The sequence below is a fragment of the Pavona decussata genome, unplaced genomic scaffold, assembly GCF_977016875.1.
Source record: "Pavona decussata unplaced genomic scaffold, jaPavDecu1.1 SCAFFOLD_45, whole genome shotgun sequence".
Classification (NCBI taxonomy): domain Eukaryota; kingdom Metazoa; phylum Cnidaria; class Anthozoa; order Scleractinia; family Agariciidae; genus Pavona; species Pavona decussata.
The window spans coordinates 2,128,626-2,143,272 of NW_028145467.1; the positions used below are offsets into that span (position 1 = coordinate 2,128,626).

The following is a 14,647-nucleotide window of genomic DNA, read 5'->3' on the forward strand; positions in this document are numbered from 1 at the left end:
TGCTAAGGTAAATTGACCTCTGTAGAAAGGTCAATTTAGTGCTGTATATACATTGGAAAAGGGATTCCCTCTGCAACTGAAAGAGGAAACGGAAGTCCGCGATAGGACGTAACACCCAAAAATTTGAACTTCCAGCAAATCCAAATGAGAGGTCTGGAAATGTTAAAACAGCCCAAAAACGTGCCCGTGTTAGATTCAACAACAAGTTACTCTAGGCTATCGTCAGTTTTTCAATATTTATTTTTCAAATACCAGAAGCTGATGAAGTTCAAGCTGGTGGTATATAATTTCTTAAGTAGATAAACGAAATGCCAAACATCTAAGCAATTAAGCCATGCAATTCTTGTTTTATTATTCATTATCGCGTTAGATTTAGAACCTTTCTAATTTTAATTTAAACAGTCCCGGAAGGAATTTCAGGATGAAGTTTATTGCATACTGATAAACGGAAATTGAATTGTGTTCACGAGCTCGAGTAATGAGCAAAATAGGCTTGATTTCAACCTCTTTCTCAGGGCTCTCGTTTGATATACTCCAATTCAAGTGCACATAGAATGAGGTATCAACAAATGCTTCTTTGACCGTTTGAAATTCAGTACATTCTACTTAATATAAATTCTTTTTTATAAGAACCTTTTTAATAAGAACGTTGAGGCTGATATTAACTAAAATGTAAGGCCATACTAAAAACATTACCCAGGTTGAAAGTCAGTTAAGAACATTTTTATTTTAAATAATACATGGAAAGCTTCATTCTTTGTGTCCAAGTTGACACCATACTATGGCAAATATTGCTCTTTGTTAGGTGTCATGGTCACGACCACCTGCATAGATTTATTGAAATACTATTACAGGTAACTAAAGGGCATCTTGAGAACTTTCAAAATTAGGCGCCAAATCTCACATTTCTCTTGCTTTTGTTCCCATTTAAAAATCTCTGTCCGGTTTTTGCGAACAAAATAATAGAGCGTGCCGGTACACCGATTGGGTAGAAGTTGTCGTGTGAAGTCATATGACCAGCCGAAACCAGCCTCCTTTTTCGAGGGAGGCTGGCTTGATTTCCGTCGCTCACTCGCAGCTGAGCCCTTCCCGAACAGCGCCTGGCAATCAAACTATCCTGAGCCAAGGCACACCCTAGGGTCAAGTGAAAGTTAGCAAATCGAGCGTTGAGGGGGCTGCAACTCCCCACTGATACCGAGATAAGGAGATAAAAGTTTCAGATTTGTATTTTAGTTTAATTATTTGTATAATGATTGCATGGAGCCGAGTAGAAAAATTGCCCTCGTCGTTGCTCGAAAAGGTCTCTTTGGGGAAACTTTAAAATATGCTTTGAAAATAGAAGTAAAAATAAATCCTTAATTCTACGAGGGGTCGTTGCGATTAGGTGCTTCAGTAGTGTGTGAGCGGATGACGTCACAAAATTATTGGCGGCCATGTTGGAGAACTGACATAATAAAAATGGCGACTGAAACAACATAGGTTGAGCCTCTGATGCTCTCAAATTATAGCACAAATCTTGAAGGCAAGGTAAAATATAGGTATCTTGATAAAATTTCTGAGATTGGCATAGATCCGCTTCTCATCACAGCGAAAAAGTTGAGCGAGGAATGCCTTCCACCAGTTGAATCCATGGATTCAGTTGTTCAACCAACAAGTCCTATCGGAGCTTTTAGTTTTTGACACAAATAATCTTTTGCTGTTTCTCGGCAAGACATGTATTTTCACTTTAAGGGATTTCCTTTGTAGTTGTAGCACTTAAAACGTCAAACTCGAACTAAGAACCTTAACGCGTTGTTGTTGCGTAGAAATTGAAGAAACCAATTAAAGTAGAAATGGCATGCTTAGCCAATCAGAAGTGAGAATTTTCAGCGTTCGTCCAATCACGAGTGTGTAATTTTGTTCTCGGTGAAAGGAAATTGTAGACAACATGTGCTTTATCTCGACCAATCAGCATTCAGTAATTTTCTCCTTTACGATAAAATAATTAGGCCAGGTTCCGAACTTAAAGCAAATTTTCGGACATGAGAAGTTTCCACGTATGAACAGGGCCTTACTTTTTCAAATATTTCTGGTGTTACACTTCCTATGATACATCATCCCTACCCCCCTCCCCTCCCATCTTCCCTCATAAAATTACACGCCAGCTGAAAACCCTTCTTTCAAAAATTAGCTTGGCGCCTGGGCAGTAAGAACTAAAACCATAATCTTCTATTATTTTCTGGTCTTTTGAGGTATTTTCAGATCTCGAATGTACCTATTTAAAGTGAGAAATCGGTTTCTTTTCGCAACCGCCTAAATAGCGTAAATAATTGCGATGGTCTCTCTTCTTTTTAATCGCACTTTACATTATTCTGTGATATCTAAGAGATGAAATTAACCCCTGCCTTAAATTAGGAGGCGTCATAACTGGAAAAAAGTAAATGATCAGAAGCTAATTTCAAAGACTCTTAGCAACGAGAGCCTTTTTAACTAGACGGCGCAGAAAGCAAGAGTTTCCATAGAGACTCTTGGCTATAAAGGGTGCTGCTGGATGGCATACCAAGGTTGGCCACTCGGTTTGGTTTTGTTTCTACTATGAAACTTAATTTGACAGTCTATTTCAAATTGCCAGATTTTTTCGTTTCTGAAGCCTCATTACGATCATCTCAGTATAGAGATACAAGGCAACTGACATGGACAAAAATTGGCCTAAAACGTAATGTTTTTCTTTGGGTGAAGGCTCATTCCAGGTATACAACTAAGCATAGTCGGCTAATTTGAGTTGAATTTTAATAACATGTAATTAAATGCTTTTACAGCTACAACAACCATCACAATTACTATGGCAAAAGCTGTATGTACTTTAAATAAATCAACCATTGCAAGCAACAGACGGAACGGTTATCAGTTCAGAGTCTCAGTCAAGGATATTTCATGAACTTGCACATTTACAACCTGTATCGAACACTTTGTTAAAGGCTGCAAAGTAGGTCTTGATTATAAGACATCGGGGCCCAACCCTGCCATTGATGCAAGTCATACTTCTTTTTTTGCATTCCACTGTCGTAATCGATCCAGGAAAATTGAAACCCTTAAAGAAGAAGACTCAGCGTTTGACAAACTGTTCTTGTTCGATAGTATGATTTACCTGATCATGAACCGCAGGTCATATTGACTTTCGAGTTCTCCCGAAGTCATTATCATAGAACTTTCGTTAAGGCAACTCGCATATCTTCTTTTTAATATCAGTGCCTTGATGAATTTAAGCCCATCCTGAAGAAAATGTCGTTTGGTTAATATGCTAAAAGAGGTCGGGGCACCCATTTTTCCGGATTTGAACGCACACTTTTGTCGGTAGGTATCTAATTTAGTTCGCCTGTCAGTTTATTTCCAACTCAAACAAAATTTTCTAGCTAAGCTAAACATTAGAACGAAATCCTACTTTCACTTTCACACGCTCAAATGGCCGCTAAGCTAATCAAATCCATAGAATTGCATTATACAACGATCCAGTTTTGAATAGTATTTATATTTACTTTATTGATTTTTCATTTAACAATGACCGCCGACCGGTTAGCTCAGTTGATTGAGCATCGGACTACCGTGCGGGAGGTCGTGGGTTCAAACCCGGCCGGACCAACACTCAGGGTCTTTAAATAACTGAGGAGAAAGTGCTGCCTTTGTAATGACATCTGCAAATGGTTAGACTTTCTAGTCTTCTCGGATAAGGACGATAAACCGTAGGCTCCGTCTCACAACACTTCAATGTTCATAACCCTGTGGGACGTTAAAGACCCCAGACACTAATCGCAAAGAGTAGGGCACGGAGTTCCCGGTGTGCTGGTCTGGTCTTTGTGCTGTTTCATGATTTCATGGGTTGGGTGGATAGGATGAGGTCGCTAATGGACATATGCTGATGTAAACCGCATTTGAATATATATGAATAGAAAATGCGGTATATAAATGCATTACCATTACCATTACCATTATTTTATAATTATTGTATGATTGTCTTTTTGCATTAAGACGTATAACATTGTTATTCATTAATTTAATTTATATCATTTTGTTTCCTTTCTCTCCAACAAGGAGTTTTGCCTCGTTGGGAGTTCAGGTCCATCCTCTTAGCCCCCTATACAGGTCACTTATTTCGTTTAATTAATATGTTCTTCCTTTATTGGAGTATATTTATCACATTTCTGGAAGTGAGTCTGGTGAAAGGTTCTAAATAAAATAAATAAGAAACCTTTTCTGTTTTATTGCATTTTTTGAAGAGGTAAAGTTTGGCCTGGACTTTAATTTTAAACTTTACTTCCCACTATTCTGTTTAACTTGTTTTTCCGGAAAGCCTAATTTGTCCATCTATCTTCTATTGGAGAGATTGTCTATGACTGGAAAACCAAGTCCAATAAAACCACGGGATTTCATAACTGGATCCAGTTCCTTTCAGAGACGGAAGCAGGAAGGCTAACTCACTACCCTCCCCCTAAAAGGAAAACTGTCAATGGCGAGGTATTTTTTTTATATAAATGCAGCCTCATAGTTTCTATACACACCAGTCCTGCATCTTGACTGTGATCCTATTTGTAAAAGGCTTCTCTTAATGTTACCCATTTCAGCGTTCTTCGAAATTTGAGTATTTCAATGTTTATAATGTGTCTTCTAAATCCAGAGATGATGGCAGAAAATACAGGCCCATAGGGAAGGGGGGTGCGACGAGTGCGCCCACACTCCCCCACAGGCTGCAGAGGTCCACTTTTTCGTTGACCAACGATTTAAAAAAAGTGAATTGATAAAAAATATGGATTGTGTAGTTCCATTCTGATTCACTGTTAGTGTAGTGAAAATGAAATAAATCAGCGAAAAAAATATATACCGTCGATTGCACCTACGCGTGAACGCACTGGCGCACAAAACATGACGTCAAACATCCACTATCTAACAGACGTTGATCTGGAAGAAGCAGCTGATCTGTTTGCTAAGAAGTACCCAAGGACCGGAGGCTTGAGCTTGGCACACTACTGAAAGATCATGATGATCAGCACTGCTGATCATCATGGTTTGCTGCCGCAAACCCAGTGAATAATGCGGATTTTCAACTTTATTTCTATTTTTGTTCTTTTTAAATAGTGACATTATTCTCTAAAACTGTGAAATACAAAATCCATTTTGAAGTTCAAAAGTTTGAGTAATACCCACGTTTTCAAGTTCGCCTTGGCTGCCTATTTTCCTATCATACTCTACTCAAAACGCACGAAATGCAGTGGCAGACAACCTAATTCTCAAAATTTCCCAGGGGAGCATCCCCAGGAAACCCCCCTAGAGGTTCGTTTCCCCGGCTCTTGTTTGGTCCGTCTCCTCGTAGGATCGCACCCTCAAGCAAAAACAAAACTGCCTACGGGCCTGAAAATAATGTATTTCGACTACCAAACATAGGTTAACTCGCTGACACAAAGTCAACTTACTTACGATGAAGTAGTTCTTAGCCGTTTCTGGTCGTTTTTCCTCATATATGCATATATTTAGCTATATTTCATGGACAAAGCACGTAATGGTAAGATTCAGAAAATTGCTCCAGCATTCGGTAAACGTTGGTAGCCAAGCGTTTCTACGAATCCAAGGCGCGGGCGCAAAGAGCTTGTGTTGTCACCGCCAGGACTTTGTCCTCAAAATATATCTTAGGGAGCAACGACCAGAAATAACAATGTTCTACTTTATCGGGAGTGATATGGTTTTAACTTTGTTAGAAATTAAACTTTATTTAGCGGAAATGTATTTTGCCGATCGCCCTTACACTGTAAATAAAAACCGGACCTTAACATGGGCAACGAAAGGGTCAGCTTAAAGGGTCTATTGAGTAGACATCCCAGTGATTCATATATAATGGCTTCTTTCCTCTTAGCTGGCATTGGCGTGGGCCAAATTGCGATGGAGAGGCCAAGAAAACCTCCAGGTAGTTTGTTCTTCATCGGTACCAGTCCAGCTTTCGAAATGGCCTTGTACACTTCGTGTTTCTTCCAGTCCGACCAGTCATCTCAATGCACATGCCGAATCAATGGGAAACCACTGACCATAACCGCTGTCAACTTCAACAGGAAAGGATACGTTCTTACGGCATTTCCAAGACTTTGAAACTTTGCTTTGAACATTGTTGAACTCAACACCTGACATTTTGTAGCTAGGCTAGGATTTTAAAGTAATATGGTTAAGGCTATGAAACTTATTGGTTACCCTTAAGCTTCAATCTGTTTCCAGTAGCCCCATGCAGTTGCGCTGTCACTCTACGCTTGTGTGTTTCAAGTGGAGTTACAAACATGCTTACAGTACAGTATAAAGCAAGACTACGAGTTGTGTAGTTTTGAGAGCGAGTGTAAAGGAGATCCCAAGGAGTCTATCAGAGGTCATAATTAATAATAATAATTTACCTTTTTATGGCGCAAACCTCTATATGAATATATTCAGTTGCGCTTCACAATATTGTTAAAGGAAATTTATTCCTACAGAGAATAAATGAATTTATGCGTCTCGCTACGTGAGTTAATGTTTGACTAGTGGGGGTCAGTTTACATACGGGACTCTTATTTCTGAGTATTCAATCAATGCAGGCCAGAGCTCAGGCCTCTTTTTCTTCAGTTTCAGTAGGAAAACGTTTTCTCCACCCTTGGCCCTCCCTCGATAGTTAATTAAATGAAGTAAATAGGAGGGGGGGGGGGGGGGGTATCAACTGGTTCAGACGGCGGGTTTGCCCTCACCTTTGCTGGAAATGAATTACCATTTTAGATTGTGTGATTCAGTTGAATTGTTAGAAAATACACGGCCACGTGTGCCAATATATGGCAGAACTCATGATCTCAGTGTCATTACTTACTCCCAGCAAACAGAGCTCAGCCTTGGCTATGCCCCCCCCCCCCCCTTTTTTTTTTAAATTTAGTTTAAGATAACGAGCGAGAAGCATAAAATAGAATTATGTTAAGAGCAACTGAAAACACGAGAAACTAGTAAAAACTACAAGCCCGTACAATCAAAGGCAGTGATCACCAAGTCAATAAACTAGTTAAATAAAAATCTACTTAAAGACTAAATTAAGGAAATTTATTATATGGCCAGGAAGTCTTGCGGTAAATCCGCGCGTTCTGATTGGCTCTTTCTTGGTCGGGATTTTACCATACGGACTGTTTCCTTGGAAATTGTCATAAGCCTTGTATTTTTGTTTATGACAAGCGGCAAATTTGAAAATTTGCAGCTAAATCTGTGAAAAGAAAACCTGAAAATACTTTAATTTTTCGCAAAGAAACGACATGGATGAAGGCAAATATAATTTACAAAGCAAATTTTACTATCCCGAAGATCTAGAAACCTCCGAAGCAAGCATCAGCGAAAGCCAAGAAGCCATTGACGATTTTATAAACAAACAGAAAAAGTGAAAACACAAAAGAAAGAAGTCTACTGATATGAACACTCTACTCCGTTTTATTGAAGCTAATGACTTAAATAGTCAAACAATTAAAAGCCTACCTGCGTCCGAGCTTGATCACCTGTTGTCAATTTCTTTTTTTTTTTTTTTTTTTTATGAACGTGCTCAGAAAAAAATGGTGAATACGAGCCAGCAACATTTTCCAGTTTTCAGGCAATATACAGCGATACTTCTCTGAGAAGAAATATCGATTTAACATACTCAAGGATAATGAGTTTAAAAAATCGAGAAGAGTCCTAGCTGCGAAGCACAGTCACTAGTTCGCAAGCAGGACAGGAGAAACGAGCTGCAAGCCGATCGGGCGATTGACGAAAACGAAGAAGATGCTATTTTTGAGGCAGGAGAATTCGGCGACTACAATCCAGTTCCTCTCCAAAGAACTGTGTGGTGGTTTTTATCCCTACACTTGGATTTCCGAGCCAGGGATGAGAGCGAGGAGGACAATTGACTTAATGCTGCTTCTTTAAGGACGGGGCCTACTAATAGAGAAGTATTTTTGCACGGCTTATAACTATGCGGGAAAAGCAAATCTTAGTAGTGGGTATTGAAATCCAAAAAGAAAATTGGAGGGTAATCATGCATTTTTTAGAGATAACTAAGCAACAATTATTCTAAAAAGCAGCAAAATACTAACAAATGTACGACGCTTTTTTCCAAACTGAAAAATGCATGGCTACCCCCAATTTTTTTTATGGATACCAAAATCACTTGCTAAGTTCCGCTTTTCCCCGAACAGTTTTAAACCACGCAAAAATATCCCTGTATTAGCAGGCACCACCCATAGGAAACCTGAGTATCTAAAGATGCGCAGAACAATAGATATATCCCTGTATTAGTAGGCACCACCTATAGGAAACCTGAGTATCTAAAGATGCGCAGTAACAATAGAAGGCACTGTCCTTAAAAGTTGAATATGATTTTTACAGCAACATTTTCTTGATCCGTACTTTGTGATGCGCTGGTGATTTCTGGGATCGACGAAACCCTTTTGTGAGTTTTAAAAACAAACCGCAGCTGTTAAGATTTTCGTCAAATTCCGCTGTAAATCGTTCTTGAAGTCTTTTCTATAATGAGCATGATTACATGTAAACGTTCAGCAACTTTGTTTTCAAACTCATGCTACCGTAGCTTGTTCTTTCTGGGTTGCTCGCGTCATCAAAAACACGTTACGACGGCAAGTGACCGGAAGTGACCGGAGTGCCATAAAATAAACTACTTACTAACCTAGCTTGTTAGAGCCGTACTGGGGAATATTGGCCCTAGGTCGTTTTTGTACGCACCTCGCTGCGCTCGGTCCGTACTGCCACGACCTCGAGCCAATATTCCCTAGTACGGCCCTCACGCTCGGTTAGTAAGAGGTTAGAGTTTTAAGAGCAGTCTTGAAAGTGTCCAATGTCTTTATGTTGCGAATTGTTGAAAGTAATGCATTCCAAAGATAAGGTGCCGCTGACTGGAATGCACGATCACCAAGGGTTGGATGGGTCTTAGTGCTAGGTAACTCAAGTAATGGAGTGTTTTCACATGGCGTGACAGCGGCCATGTTGGTGTCCCAAAACAAAGAAATGGCGGTCATGTTGGTGTCCCAAACTAAAGATCTGGGAATTGAACTCTATAATTAGGTAGATACTATCTTTTGTTTCAGTAAACCGATATGGCCGGTAGTCACGTGAATGAAAACGCTCTATAAAGACTCGTTTTACCTAAGGGACCGATCGTTTATTACGTATTAAGGGCGGGGGGGGGGGGGTGGTTTTCTAAAAAATCGAGTGTATGAAAATTTTACCCCCCTCCCCCCGAGAAATCTTTCAAACGAAAGTTTTACTCCCCACTGCAATGACAGTTTGAAAATTTTACCCCCCCCCCCCCCCCACCCCATTAGGCCTACACCCCATGGTTGGCCTGGTGGTTGAATTGTTGAGAAGTTCCTGGGCACAACGCTTGGTTACATCCGGAAATCGCTAGCTCTCTGAATCTGAACTGGCAAGAGAAACAATCAGAAGTTAGGCGAAATTCAAGTAAGGGAACGTACCTTAGATCATCTCTTCAATGTCTTGACAATAACGATGTTTTGTTATTGCTAGAGTCTATTCTTCAGCCGTCAAAAGAAGGTACACAGAAGGTCAACGCAGCTTGGGGTTCGAGAGCAGTACAGGAGCATTTGATGTGTGGATGTGGATATATTGATTTTGAAGAAGCCTACCATCTCTATTCGTCTTTTAGTCAATTTTTTTGCCCAGATAAACAAGCCTTCAGTGATAAACTGCTTGATGAAATACACGGTTTGCCTGTCTATGTCATTACTCAACCTATTACGTGCAAGATGTTTGTCGCTCTGAAGAATAGTAGCGATATGGAGAAGTATCTAGTCGATTTTACTAACTCTATGATTGATGAGAAGAATGATTGCTAAACATTTATTTGGTACCTTTTGTATGTCTTAAAATTTTACCCCCCTCTCTTTTCGTACAAGGTAAAAAATTACCCCCCCCAAAAAGAGCTCATTTAAAAAAATTACCCCCCCCCCCCCCCTCAAAGATGTCTGCAATGTTGCCTAGCAACAGTGAAAAACAAAGTACGAATGACATCAGACAAAAGAAAGGTTGCTAGGCGGCAACAGGTTGGCAGACAGGCTGGCGTCAACAGTTTGCTGGAACAAAACTTGCATACATTGGGAAAGTTTGCCTGCCCGATCAAATTTCAACTGCATTGTTCATCATTATTCACTGGATACAGAACTATCTCTGCAGAATCTTTTCCCTTTCTTCCAGAAATCTTTTTAGTGAAAGATTGCATTGAATAAATTACGCGTTTTTGTGGTCGCTGTAAAATAACTTTCCGTGGGAATTAAATTTATCGAACTCGACAGCGCTGCACGCCCGTTGTACATTTCGTCGCGTCAGAAATAGATTTCAACTGCAAACTAGCTTGTCCAGAACTACGAAAAGACCATGCTCATCAAAATAGTTGCTATGTTCAGAATCCTTTTAATCTTCACATTTGATGACGAGTAAAGAGGGCTTTCTACCCAGCTCCAGCTTCGCGAGGTTTAGAGAGTCACGTATTTCTAGTAATAATAGCCGTTTATTCACAAATCCAAGTGAAAAGGACTACAGGCCCCACTAAGCAAGAGTTTCCTTAGATCGAGACTCTTGGCTGGCATAACAAGGGTCCCTAAACTCAGCCAAATAAACGGTCTGTTTTCCTATAACTTTACTCAATTTGACAGTTTAATTCAAATTGCCATCTTTTCGTCTAGAAGCCTCATGACGATCACCTAAATAAAGAGATCAAAGACTACCAACATCAGTGAACAAAAATTGGCCTAAAACGTGATGGTTTCTTTGGGTAAAGGTTCAATCCAGGTATACTACTAAGCATATTTCTGACCTTGAGTTGAATTTTAATAACATGTTCGGAAACGCTTTTCACAGCTACAACAACTATCTCATTTACTGGCTACATATCAAAAGTTAGTTACTTTGAATAAATTAACAAGCAAATTAACAAGCGAGCAACAAAAGGAAATTATCAGTTCTGAGTCTCAGTCAAAGATATTTCATGAACTTGCACATTTACAATCTGTATCGAACGCTTTGTTACAAGCTGCAAAGTAGGTCTTGATTATTATACATCGAGGCGCAACCCCGCCATTAATGCAAGACACACTTCTTTTTTTGCATTCGACAGTCGCAATAAGGTCCTTTCCACATGGCTGTGTCATGTGTCGTTTCACACAACCTGAAGAGCGGCGAACCCTTGTAACGTGTTCTTGTTTGATCTCCTCTTTACTGTTGTTCCGAGTTGGGATTTTGAATCCATGTGGTCTGGGGTCAGTTTTTGACCAGCCGTCTCCATTGAATCGATTGTCCTTATCAACAGAGAGAGAGGCATGAATACCATTGTTGATCGCTGGAAGTGGCGATACCATGTCGATTAAAAGAAGGAACATGTAAAGCGACGAACCTTTGCTGAAGAACTGGCGAAAAAGAATAGAAGAAAAACATTTTTAAATATCCGTAACTTTAAAACTGCAAACAAAAAACCGTGAGTACAGTTAACTCTCGCCTTGCGGACACCTCGCTATAACGGACACCCCAATAATACGGACAACAGCTAAAAACCTGACAAAAATAGAGTACAGACGTTTGACTGAAATAAACTCCCGCTATTACGGACTCTCGCTATTAAAGACACTAACTCCTGGTCCCAAGAGTGTCCACAATAAAGGGAGTTGACTGTAATTATAAATATTTTGAATAATGCTAGACCCCCTGAGGCAAGCTACATGTACTAATAAGTTAAAAAAAATAATTTGTTTTTTTGGCAAACTTTAATATGTTTTTTATACACTCAGTTCGTAATTGCTGCAAACTAATATTTTGAAGCTTTTTCTATTGGTTTGTTTAACGGGCAGTAAACTTATTTCACAACATTGCGTTAGTCAGAATTTAACCTGAAATCCTTAAAGCTATGCATTAGTGGTTACCAGAAATGAAATTCGTAAGTGGTTTAGAACGTGATGTTATAATGGCCGGAGGAGCTAAAAAACATGAAAAGTAACAACTGATCTTAATCGTGAAAGTGCACTCAGTACGTTGTGTTCAATGCTATTCCATGAATTTTGTCTCGGCCATGTGTTTGGACGAAGACCAAGTTAGTGCCAATCCCAACCAAGTAATTTACTCCGTAAATTAAAATTAGAAATGAAGGTTTGGTATGCAAAATTGTTTACTTGAGTGAGGTATTTCTGAATTTGCTGTTTTGTATACATTATAGTATTTGAAAACGTTTCATTAAGTTATGTCTAGAGCTATGTAAAATTAGAAAATTCATACCTTCAAACTGCTGCGCATTTTCGATGAACAGTATTAACTTTAACAGAATAATTTTTTTCTTGATTCAGTGGTGTACCTTCTTGAAAGTTTGTACTGACTTGAGTTTAAAACTTGAGCACCACTTTTATACATTTCAAAGGACAAATCAGTTTTAGAAATTCCAAAAATAGCTGAACGTCAAAGTTTTATGGTATGTAAAAACTACGCCTGATATACACATGCTGAAATATTGTTTACCTCAGCTTCGGCAAGGACATCGTGTCGTTTCTGGGAAACTGCAACCAAATGGATCTGCCATTGTTTAACCTTGACCAAAAGCAATAAGGAGACTCAGAGTGGGAAATTGAGTTAAAATGCTGTTCTATTGGAATGAGGTTTTATCGCGAAACTTCCGTAATTTTTTCTTGTCTTCCTCACAGCGGAACTTTAGGAAAGGGGCTTGAAAAACTGTTTTTCCTTGTTTTAGGATGTTAGCTTCTAAGAAACAAAGAAACTATGGTACTGTGTCGATAGGGACAACAAAATATTTGTTTTATCAACTGTGTTGCTAATGTAAATTGATCTCTGCAAAGAGGTCAATTTAGTGCTGTATTTACTTTGGAAAAGGGATTCCCTTTTTTCCAAAAAAGAAACGGAAGTGCTCGATAGGACGTTACACCCTAAAATTTGAACTTCCAGCAAATCAAATTGGTAGTTCTGAGAATGTTAAAAGAGACCAGAAACGTGCCCGCGTTAGATTCAAACAACATGTTAATTACTCCAGGCTATCGTCAGTTTTTCAATTTATTTTTGAAATACTAGGAACACGGTTAGAAGCTGATGAAGTTCAAGCTGGTGGTATATAATTTCGTAAGTAGATAAACAAAATGCTAAACATCTAAGCAATAAAGCCATGCAATTCTTGTTTTATTATTCATTATCGTGTTAGATTTAGAACCTTTCTAATTTTACTTTAAACAGTCCCGGAAGGAATTTCAGGATGAAGTTTGTTGCATGCTGATAACCGGAAATGAATTGGATTAACGAGTAATGAGTAAAATAGGCTTGACTTCAACCTCTTTTCCACGGTCCTCTCTCTTCTCTCATTTGATATACTCCAATTCAAGTGTACATAGAATTAATTATCAACCTCTTCTTCTTTGACCGTTTGAAATTCAAAAGATTCAACTTAATTTTATACGAACCTTTCTAATAAGAACTTTGAGGCTGACGTTAACTAAAACTTAGGAACGTGCTATGAACATAACCCAGGCTGAGAGTCGGTTAAGAACATTTTTACTTTGACCAAAGGTTTTTAAAATGAACATCGTAAATACGGATAAAATAATACATGGAAAACTTCAGTCTATACAGACCAACTTGATACGACATTACGGCAAATATTGCTCTTTGGTACGTGTCTTGGTCACTTCCTCATAGATTTATTGAAATACTCTAACAGGTAGCTTAAGGACATCACCTGAACTTGTTCAGGCGCAAATTTCGAAAATAAAAAAAAATAGGAACGCTCAGCTTCGGGCCCAAAATTAGACACCAAATCACTCGCATTTCTCTTGCTTTCGTTTCCATTTAAAATTCTCTGTTCGGCTCTTGCGAACAAAAATAAGATGCCGTGTGAAGTCACGTGAACAGCCGAAACCGGCCTTCTTTCTCGAGGGAGGTTGGCTTGATTTCCGTCACACACTCGGAGCTGAGCCCTTCCCGAACAGCGCCTGGCAATCGAACTATCCTGAGCCAAGGCACACCCTAGGGTCAAGTGAAAGTTAGCAAATTGAGGGTTGAGGGGGCTGCAATGCCCCACAGATACCGAGATAACGAGATAAAAGTTTCGGATCTGTCTTTTAGTTTAATTATTTGTATACTTATTGCATGAAGCCGAGTAGAAAAATTGCCCTCGTCGCTGTGCGAAAAGGGCTGTTTAAGGAAACTTTAAAATATGTGTGAAAATCAGGAGGGAGGGGGCGTCTCTAGGGTAAACATTGGTCGAGTGATCACTGCCAGTGTGACGTCACGTCAAACATCAATGATTTTCAAAATGTTCGTTATTCTGCAAAAGAGTGATGAGTCGGTCACAGACGAACACTGGAAAACAATAGAGACGCCCCCTCCCTCCTGGTGAAAATTAATCGTTAATTCTACTTTGAAAATGGAAGTGAAAATAAATCCTTAATTCCAAGAGGGCTCATTGCTATCAGGTGCTTATAGGCACTTCGCAAAACAGCTCATAGCAAAACAAATATTTGCTTTATCAACTGTGTTGATAAGGTAAATTGACCTCTGTAAATAGGTCAATTTAGTGCTATATATACTTTGGAAAGGGGATTCCCTCTTCACGCCTGAAAGAGGGAAAGGAAGTCCT

General features: G+C 39.2%; 1 pseudogene; it reads left to right on the forward strand.

The window, feature by feature from the left end:
• Window positions 1–2,821: 2,821 nt before the first annotated feature.
• LOC146482649 (uridylate-specific endoribonuclease-like) lies at window positions 2,822–6,373 on the forward strand (annotated as a pseudogene).
• Window positions 6,374–14,647: the final 8,274 nt, after the last annotated feature.